Below are 7,821 nucleotides of genomic sequence, written 5' to 3' on the forward strand. Positions count from 1 at the left end.
AATATATGAAATTTTATTGGAACCGAATTTAAAAGAAAAGTTGATGCTACCCAACAAAAGATAGATCAATTAAAATTATCTTAATTTTATCAATGTATAGATTATAAGGTGTTTGACAAAATAGTAAATGACAAGAGCATAAAATAAGCATGAAACATGCTGACATTAAAAAGTGTAAATAAAGTCCAGAAAACAAAGTTATAGTCCTTGCAAAGAGAAATAGAAGATACTAGATGTCTAACTCAGAAACTATTGAACAATATTTTACTCGTGTTACAGATCTTACCAATAAATTGAGAGTCTATAGAGAATATATTTTTTATAGTAAAGTGGTGGAGAAAATCTATTGCACCATGCCGATGAAGTATGACAATGTGGTGACTACAGCACTAGAGTCTCACGATATGGATACAATGATAATTGCAGAGTTACAAAGAACTATGAAAAGTCACATCAAAAGAATATTAGAGAAGTAAAAAAAATCAACCGAAAAAGTCCTAAAAAGTCAGATGAATTTAAATAATATTGCGGAATCAAGTCATACACAAGAAGGATGAGTTGTGGTTTTAATTATCGAAGTAGAGGTAGAGAAAGTTTCAGAGGAAGATGTTGTGGCAATTACAACCAAAAAAATTGTACTAATTTTACACCGCCTAATCAAATAAGAGGTGAAACAAATTTTATGTTTGCCAATTGAGGAAGAGGTTGAGGCAATTTTTATAAAAAAAGAACCAAAATCAATTTCAATTACTTTCATTGCAAAAAGTATGAACACAATGCAACAGAGTGCAGATTTAGAATAATTAAAATAATCAAGCGGATGTTGCAGAAAACTAACATCGAAATACTAATGATAATCCGAATACCCAAACTTTACTTTTCACAAGTAACTCATGTGGTTAAGATAAAAATATATGGTTCTTGAATAATATCTACAGTAGTCATATATTTGGTAGAAAAGTTTTTTTTTTACTAAGTGATTCAGTTAAATTATTACTGAAGTTTGATAATAGGATAAAGATTTCTATTAAAAGAAAAAGGACAAATACTAATTAGATTGAAGGATGGTTCTTTAAATTATATTTCTGATATTTTTTATACTCCTAAACTTGATTACAATTTACTAAGTATGGGATAATTATCTAAAAAGGGATATAAAATGATAATCTATCATGGATATTACATTGTGTTTGACAACAAAAAAAGATTCTTTGACAAAGCAAAGATGATTTCAACAAAATATTTTCAGTAAAAATTCAATATGTTAATCCCTCTTGCATGAGTTATGCGATACATAATAATAGCTGAATGTGGCATATGCGATTTGGCATTTTCATTTTTTAGGCCTGAATTATCTGTTGAGAAAAAGATTTGTTTTTTATCTACCATAGATTCATATTCCTAAATGTATTTTTGAGATTTGTCAAATGAGAAAGAAGCATAGAGATTCATTCCGTACAGAAAAAGTCATGGAGAGTCAAAATGTTACTTGAAATTGTGCATTTAAATTTTTGTTCCGTTGAAGTTTTAGACAATGTTGGTAGCAAGTACTTTATCACTTTTATTGATGGCTTTAATAGATATACATGAATATATTTTCTGAAGTAAAAATCAAAAGCATGTGATGCTTTCAAGATTAAGCATTTGTCTAAAAAAAATGAGTGTAAATCAAAATTCTTAGAACAGACAAGGAACAAAATATCTTGCTTGTTTAGATTACTTTAAACAACATGGAATTCAACACCAACTAACAACTAGATATACTCCTCAACAAAATGGAGTTGTTGAAAGAAAGAACAAAATCATCATAGATATGGTTAGATGTATGCTCAAGTCAAAACAAATTCTTAAAATATTTTGGGTAAAAGCAGTCGCAACAACAGTTCATCTTTTAAACAACTGTCCAACAAAAGATATTCATGATAAAACTCTTGAAGAAGCTTGGAGTGAAAAGCAATCTTCCATTTTCAGATCTTGAGTGTTGCTTATTATTGGGAATAAGCAGTATGGCCACGATCCAATCTATCAAGTGTCGAATAATTTGTTATTGTTATTATATTAAATGGTTAATATAATAAGGTCCTTGATTAAATTTAAAGATTTATCATTGTGATAGTGATCATAATGGTAAGAGTTAAATCTTTTATAATTTAATTCAAATTGTTCTTGGGAACATTAATAATCTGCTCTTGGTCATATAATTATTAACAAAGACATAGGTCTGTGTGTGTAATTAAATTTAAGGATTTATCATTGTAACATTGATCATAATAATAACTAATAAGAGATAAATCTTTTATAAGTTAATCCAAATTATTCTTGGGGACATTAATAATCCGGTCTTGGTCATAGGATTATTAAAAAAGAAAGTATAGCTGAACAACGCATATAATAAACAACGCGAACAATGAATTAAAAAATGAATGTTAAATTAATTTTAAATTTCAGCAGATTCTTAATTAATTAATTATTATCAGTTTTTAAGATTTGAAAATTTAGGATTAGCACCCCTAAACACATTCACACTACGTACGATTACTCCCAATCCTATTGTAACAAAATTTTCGACGTCCACTTCACAGTCTATACAGTGCCCCTCTGGTCCACATCCACAATTCGCTGTCATCACTGGAGGCAGCTTTGTGGTGAGATGCCTTTCCTTCCAAGAGCATTGCTGTCTTTCGCACCCCGTGCAGTGATAAACTCCAATTTTGTGGTTTATCTTGTGTTGATTTTAGGGGATTTTATCAACTTTTTTCACATTTATTCACTAAAATAGCATGGTTTTGTAAATTCTCCTTTATCTGTGCTTAAGTGTGAAAACATGCTTTTTAGGTCTTAAAATAGCTAAATTTAATTCACCTTGATTCCATTCAATACCTTGATATGTTTGTTAAGTGATTCCAGGTTTAGAAGGCAAAGATTGGATTGAGGGAACGAAGAAAAAGCATGTAAAAATGGAAAACTCGTGAAGAAATGAAAGAATCGCAAAGTTATCAATTCTGACCTCTTCGCACTTAATCGATCATAACTTGAGCTACAGAGGTTCAAATGAGGTAGTTTTAGTAGCGTTGGAAAGCTAACATCCAGGGCTTTAAAAAGATATAAAATTTGTTATAGTTTCATTGCATTTAGGCGACACGCACGCGTGGCCTATTCGTGCGCGTCGCATGATCATCGTGACTCGCTAAAGGCAACTCGTGGCCAGCAATTTCTGAAGCATTTTGGGCCCAATCCAACCCATTTCTGATGCTATTAAACCCAAGGATTGAAGGGGGATGAACCAAGTAGTCATAGTTTGAGTTTTCATCATGGTTTAGGTTAGAATTCTAGAGAGAGAGAAGCTCTAACTTCTCTCTAGAATTTAGGTAGTTTAGGTCAAATTCTCTTAGATCAACTTTCAATTCTTGTTTTGATTTGGTCTCCCTTTTAATTTCTTGTTGTTACATCTTTACTCTTCTAGTTTTCCTTGTCAATTCTCTTATTTTACTCTCTTTTATGTGTATGGACCTTTGTTGGATTTCTATTCTCTTTCAATGCAATTTTATGTTTCCATGCTCTCTTTTATGTTTATCTTCATTACTATTGTTAATTGATTGCTTATGTCAGTTATGGATTCCATTAGTTCTTACATTTTATGATGTTTACTTTTATTGCACTATAGGTGTTTGATAAAATGTTTTCTTTAGTTTTTTAGTAGTTTTCTTTACTCTTGGCCTAGGCTAAGGGAATTGAGTGACCTTGAGTCATTAGGTCTCATTGAATTGATGATTTGAGAACCCTTTTGTGGTCAATTTGTTAACCATTGACACTAGCCTACTACTAAGTCAATTGGTAGCTAGGTTAAGACTTATGGATTAATGTTGGTCAAGCCTATTTGATGTACTTAATGCTTTGAAGTTGACATTATACTTACTTCAAGTATAGGAGTAGACTTAATGGGTTGGTCCCTCATAATTGGCAATGTATGGTTTATAGACATGGATGGTGATCTCAATTACCTATGTCTAGCCAATAGTTCTTTCCTTTATTTTATTAGTTCTTGTTATTTACTTTCTTGCTTTTATATCTCCTTGCCAATTATAAATCAGACTCCTTGTTTTTCATAGCCAATAATTGATCACTTCATTGCAATTCCTTGTGAGACGACCTGATGTTTAAATACTTCGGTTATTTTTATTGGGGTTTGTTACTTGTGACAAACAAATTTTGATTGGGAGGATTGTTTGTTGGTTTAGAACTATACTTGCAACGAGATTTAATTGAGAAATTCTTTACCAACACAACTTATCATCTTCATCATGCAGCCGCAGCCTTAGTTGCTTCATGATCCTATGCTCTCACCTTCACTGCGGTTTTCAACTCCAGGACCACCCCGAATGTTTATTTTCATGCAGATGGAATGTTTATTTTTCATGCAATAGGATGTTTATTTTTCATGTAGATGGGGATGATTATTTTTCATGCGAGATGGATTGCTTACCATTACCAGGGGTGTTGGGGATGGCTTAGGGTTAGCGACGCGACGAATCTGATTTTGTAGAGCCAACGATGGCGCGAGATGGTTCCTTCCAGGGGCTAATGGTGGTGGCGCCGTCGTTGACGGTAGGGATGCAGGAGGTGGCGTTGTGGATGGTAAGGGCTTTAGACAGAAGGGTGGCAGCACAACAAAATGGTGGTGTGGAGTGGATGAAAGGTTATAGCACTGAGATCCAGCACAACAATAGTGGCAGCACGTAGAGGATGACACGAGACAGTGCTGACGTGTGTCTCTGACGGTGACAACAACGGCGCAACAGCGAAGAAGAGTCAGTAATGAGGTCGAGATGCAATGACGCGACGGAGAAGATGAGTGTGCATTTGGGAGGATGCTATAAAAAAAGGGTTATGGTTTGATGTGGGTTAGGGTTTTTTATGGTTATTGGGCCTAAAACCCGTTATTCACGTTATTCGCATCTCTCATTGTTCATCTAGCGGGATTGTTATTAAAAAGAACATTAATAATCGTGTGTGAGTAATTATTATACTTTGATTCTGGACACCTAATAACATATAGTACTAGTTGAATAGATATTGGGTATGATTTAAAGACTTGTAGAATTAACGATTAGTCAATAAAAAATCCGTCAACTTTCGATAAAAAGTTTGAACTCTATAATTATAATGATTGAAATAAACAAAAACCTTAGTAAAAAAGATTGAATAAATTTTTAAAAAATGAGTTTCTTAGTCATTTACAGTTTATTATAACAAGGTGAATTATAGGGTAGAGAGCAAATTTCATACAAAGATCGTGGAATTCTGTGCGGCATAGTGTCTTGTAAACATATGTGTCTGATAGTTTCAGGGTTTTAAGTAGCGTTTCACAGAAGAGGGATAGATACTATTGGCTAGGTTGGCTAATGTTGAATGAACCAGCTGCTCAAATTAACAGTGTTGATAAGGTGTTATAGTTGTAGGGGATTGGACTCTGTAATGATGAGTTGGATAAAGGAAAACAGTTGAGTTTATGGTCGTTGTGTTATACTGTCGTTATTATGATTTATAAAATATGGATTGTTTTCCAGATGCCATGCACATAGTCGGTGCTTCCGATCGTGTTGGTACAACTTTTCCACCGTGACTTACACATGCTCTTCTTGTATGCCAAGCGACCCCACACTTAGTGCAACAACGCCTCTTGGGTTTAGGCTCTTCCTCGGAGGCACATACACTAGCGTTTTCCCACTTTGGTGCACTCTTTGTAGCTGTCATCGTTGGGTCTCTGACCCTACACTGGTTGAGCAGTACGTTGCTACCATCCTTTTTCACACAACAATGTTGCAGTATCTCAACCAGGTTCGAAATAGCATCACGTGCAAGGGAAAAATCTTCATTCTCTTCACAACCAAGTGTCACAACATAGCTTAATGCAGAGTATAGTGCACTGTATTGAAACAGTGTGGCCTTTTCCCTCGAATCATTCCCCAAGTCAACAATGTACTGTCCTTTGCAATCTTACACCATCACATAAGGATAATAGTTGTAGAACCTATGCACAATTACTCAAGAGGGGGGGTGAATTGAGTATTACAACAACAATTAATCTTTTTACGAAAGTTAAAGACAATATACAAAAAGTGTTATTGTACTAGTATTTTTCCAAGAGCTTAACTCAATTGCTAAGCATTTATAAGGAGCTTTTACTTTCCAATAGACACCAACTCAAATAAATTGATCAAGCTTTTCACCAATCGGACTTAAGCCACTCCTTAAGTACTTACGAAGCTACTTTTCGATCACAATTTATTTGCTCAAAGGTAAAAGACAATAATATTGAAGAGATGAGTTTGGAGAGATGCAAACGCTATTTAGAGTGGTTCGGCACAATCCTTGTCCTACGTCCACTTTCTTTCTCAATCGCAATTGAGAAGTTCCACTATTGCCAAGCTTCAAGGTGCTCGCGCAAAACCTTTTACAATCCGAGTCCTTAGTTTCTAACACCTCACGGTATATGATCACCACTCGTATACTAACCCACTCCACTTAGAGATACCTTCTCTAAGATTTGCCTTGAGTACTTAGTATACCTCTTTGGTATCCTCACCGACTATAGTGTTTATAACTCTTGACTCAACCTTGGAGATCACACTCCAAATTACAAAGTGTACAAGAAAACAATTCTCAAAGAATTATTGAGATGAATGTCAAAACTAGCCGTTTTTTATGTTTTTGAATTATTTGCATCGATGCATAACACTTTGCATCGATGCAAATGTGTTTTTGAATCTGAAATTTGAATTTTCAGCTAGGTTGCATCGATGCAAACATCTTTGCATCGATGCAACAAGTCGTTGCATGCTTTGCATCGATGCAAGATGAGTGTGCATCGATGCAAACCTTAAAGAATGGCTTAAAATCACTTCAAAATGCTTAGGATTGATCTCAAACTTGTTGGAGTCAATTCCTATGCTTTTGTACCTTTGAAAAACAAGTTTTTAAACCATTTGGCTAGCATCGAATTGCAAGATGTGCATATGATATGATAATCAAAACATTTTGTGAGTGTGTGTTGAGAGATTTAGCAATTGGTTCTTAACAAGAAGTTACCTAAGTCCTAAGACACTATACTTGTCTTCAAATGTTGTGGACTTGAGTTTCTTGTTGTTGTTGTGTTGCTTTCAACTCTTCATGCTTGTTCATTCAAGTTGTTTGTTGGTTTGTCTTTCATGTCGTTTGTTGGTTTGTCATTCATCAAAACCTACGAATACAAACTTCGCATACAAGCAACATGATTTACAATTTCCCCCTTTTTGATAATGACAAACCAATTTTGAGGATATGTATTTATAAATGATTTTGAAAGCAACAATAATGCACTTTGTTTTATAGAAAGCTTTGGAGAAGACTTCACAAAAAATTTTTGCAGGAGTTCCCCCTAAATATGTGCATTTGTTCCTTTAAAGGGCGTTTATCAAAGAAAACGATTTAGATATCAAAGTTTTTGCTTAGCGGAAGTCTTTTTGAAATCATTGTTTCGCAAACTTATTTCTTCTTTTCAAAAAAATTCAAAACTTCAAATATTCTCAAACTTTTCTTCCTTTTTCAAAAGTTCAAAACTTCAAATATCCTCAAACTCTTCTTCCCCCTTTTGACATTATCAAAAAAAAAGGAAGTTTGAAATGTGTCATAGAAGCATGCATAAAACAATGAAAAAAAAATTTTTTTTAAATCAATTTCTCTATTAATCTCAAGGGTGAGATATTCCCCCTTTCAAAAGGAATTTGATTTCCTCTTTTTATATATAATAAGCATGCATAATTCCCCCTAAAAATATACAAG

Source organism: Arachis duranensis, chromosome 5, assembly GCF_000817695.3.
Source record: "Arachis duranensis cultivar V14167 chromosome 5, aradu.V14167.gnm2.J7QH, whole genome shotgun sequence".
NCBI lineage: Eukaryota > Viridiplantae > Streptophyta > Magnoliopsida > Fabales > Fabaceae > Arachis > Arachis duranensis.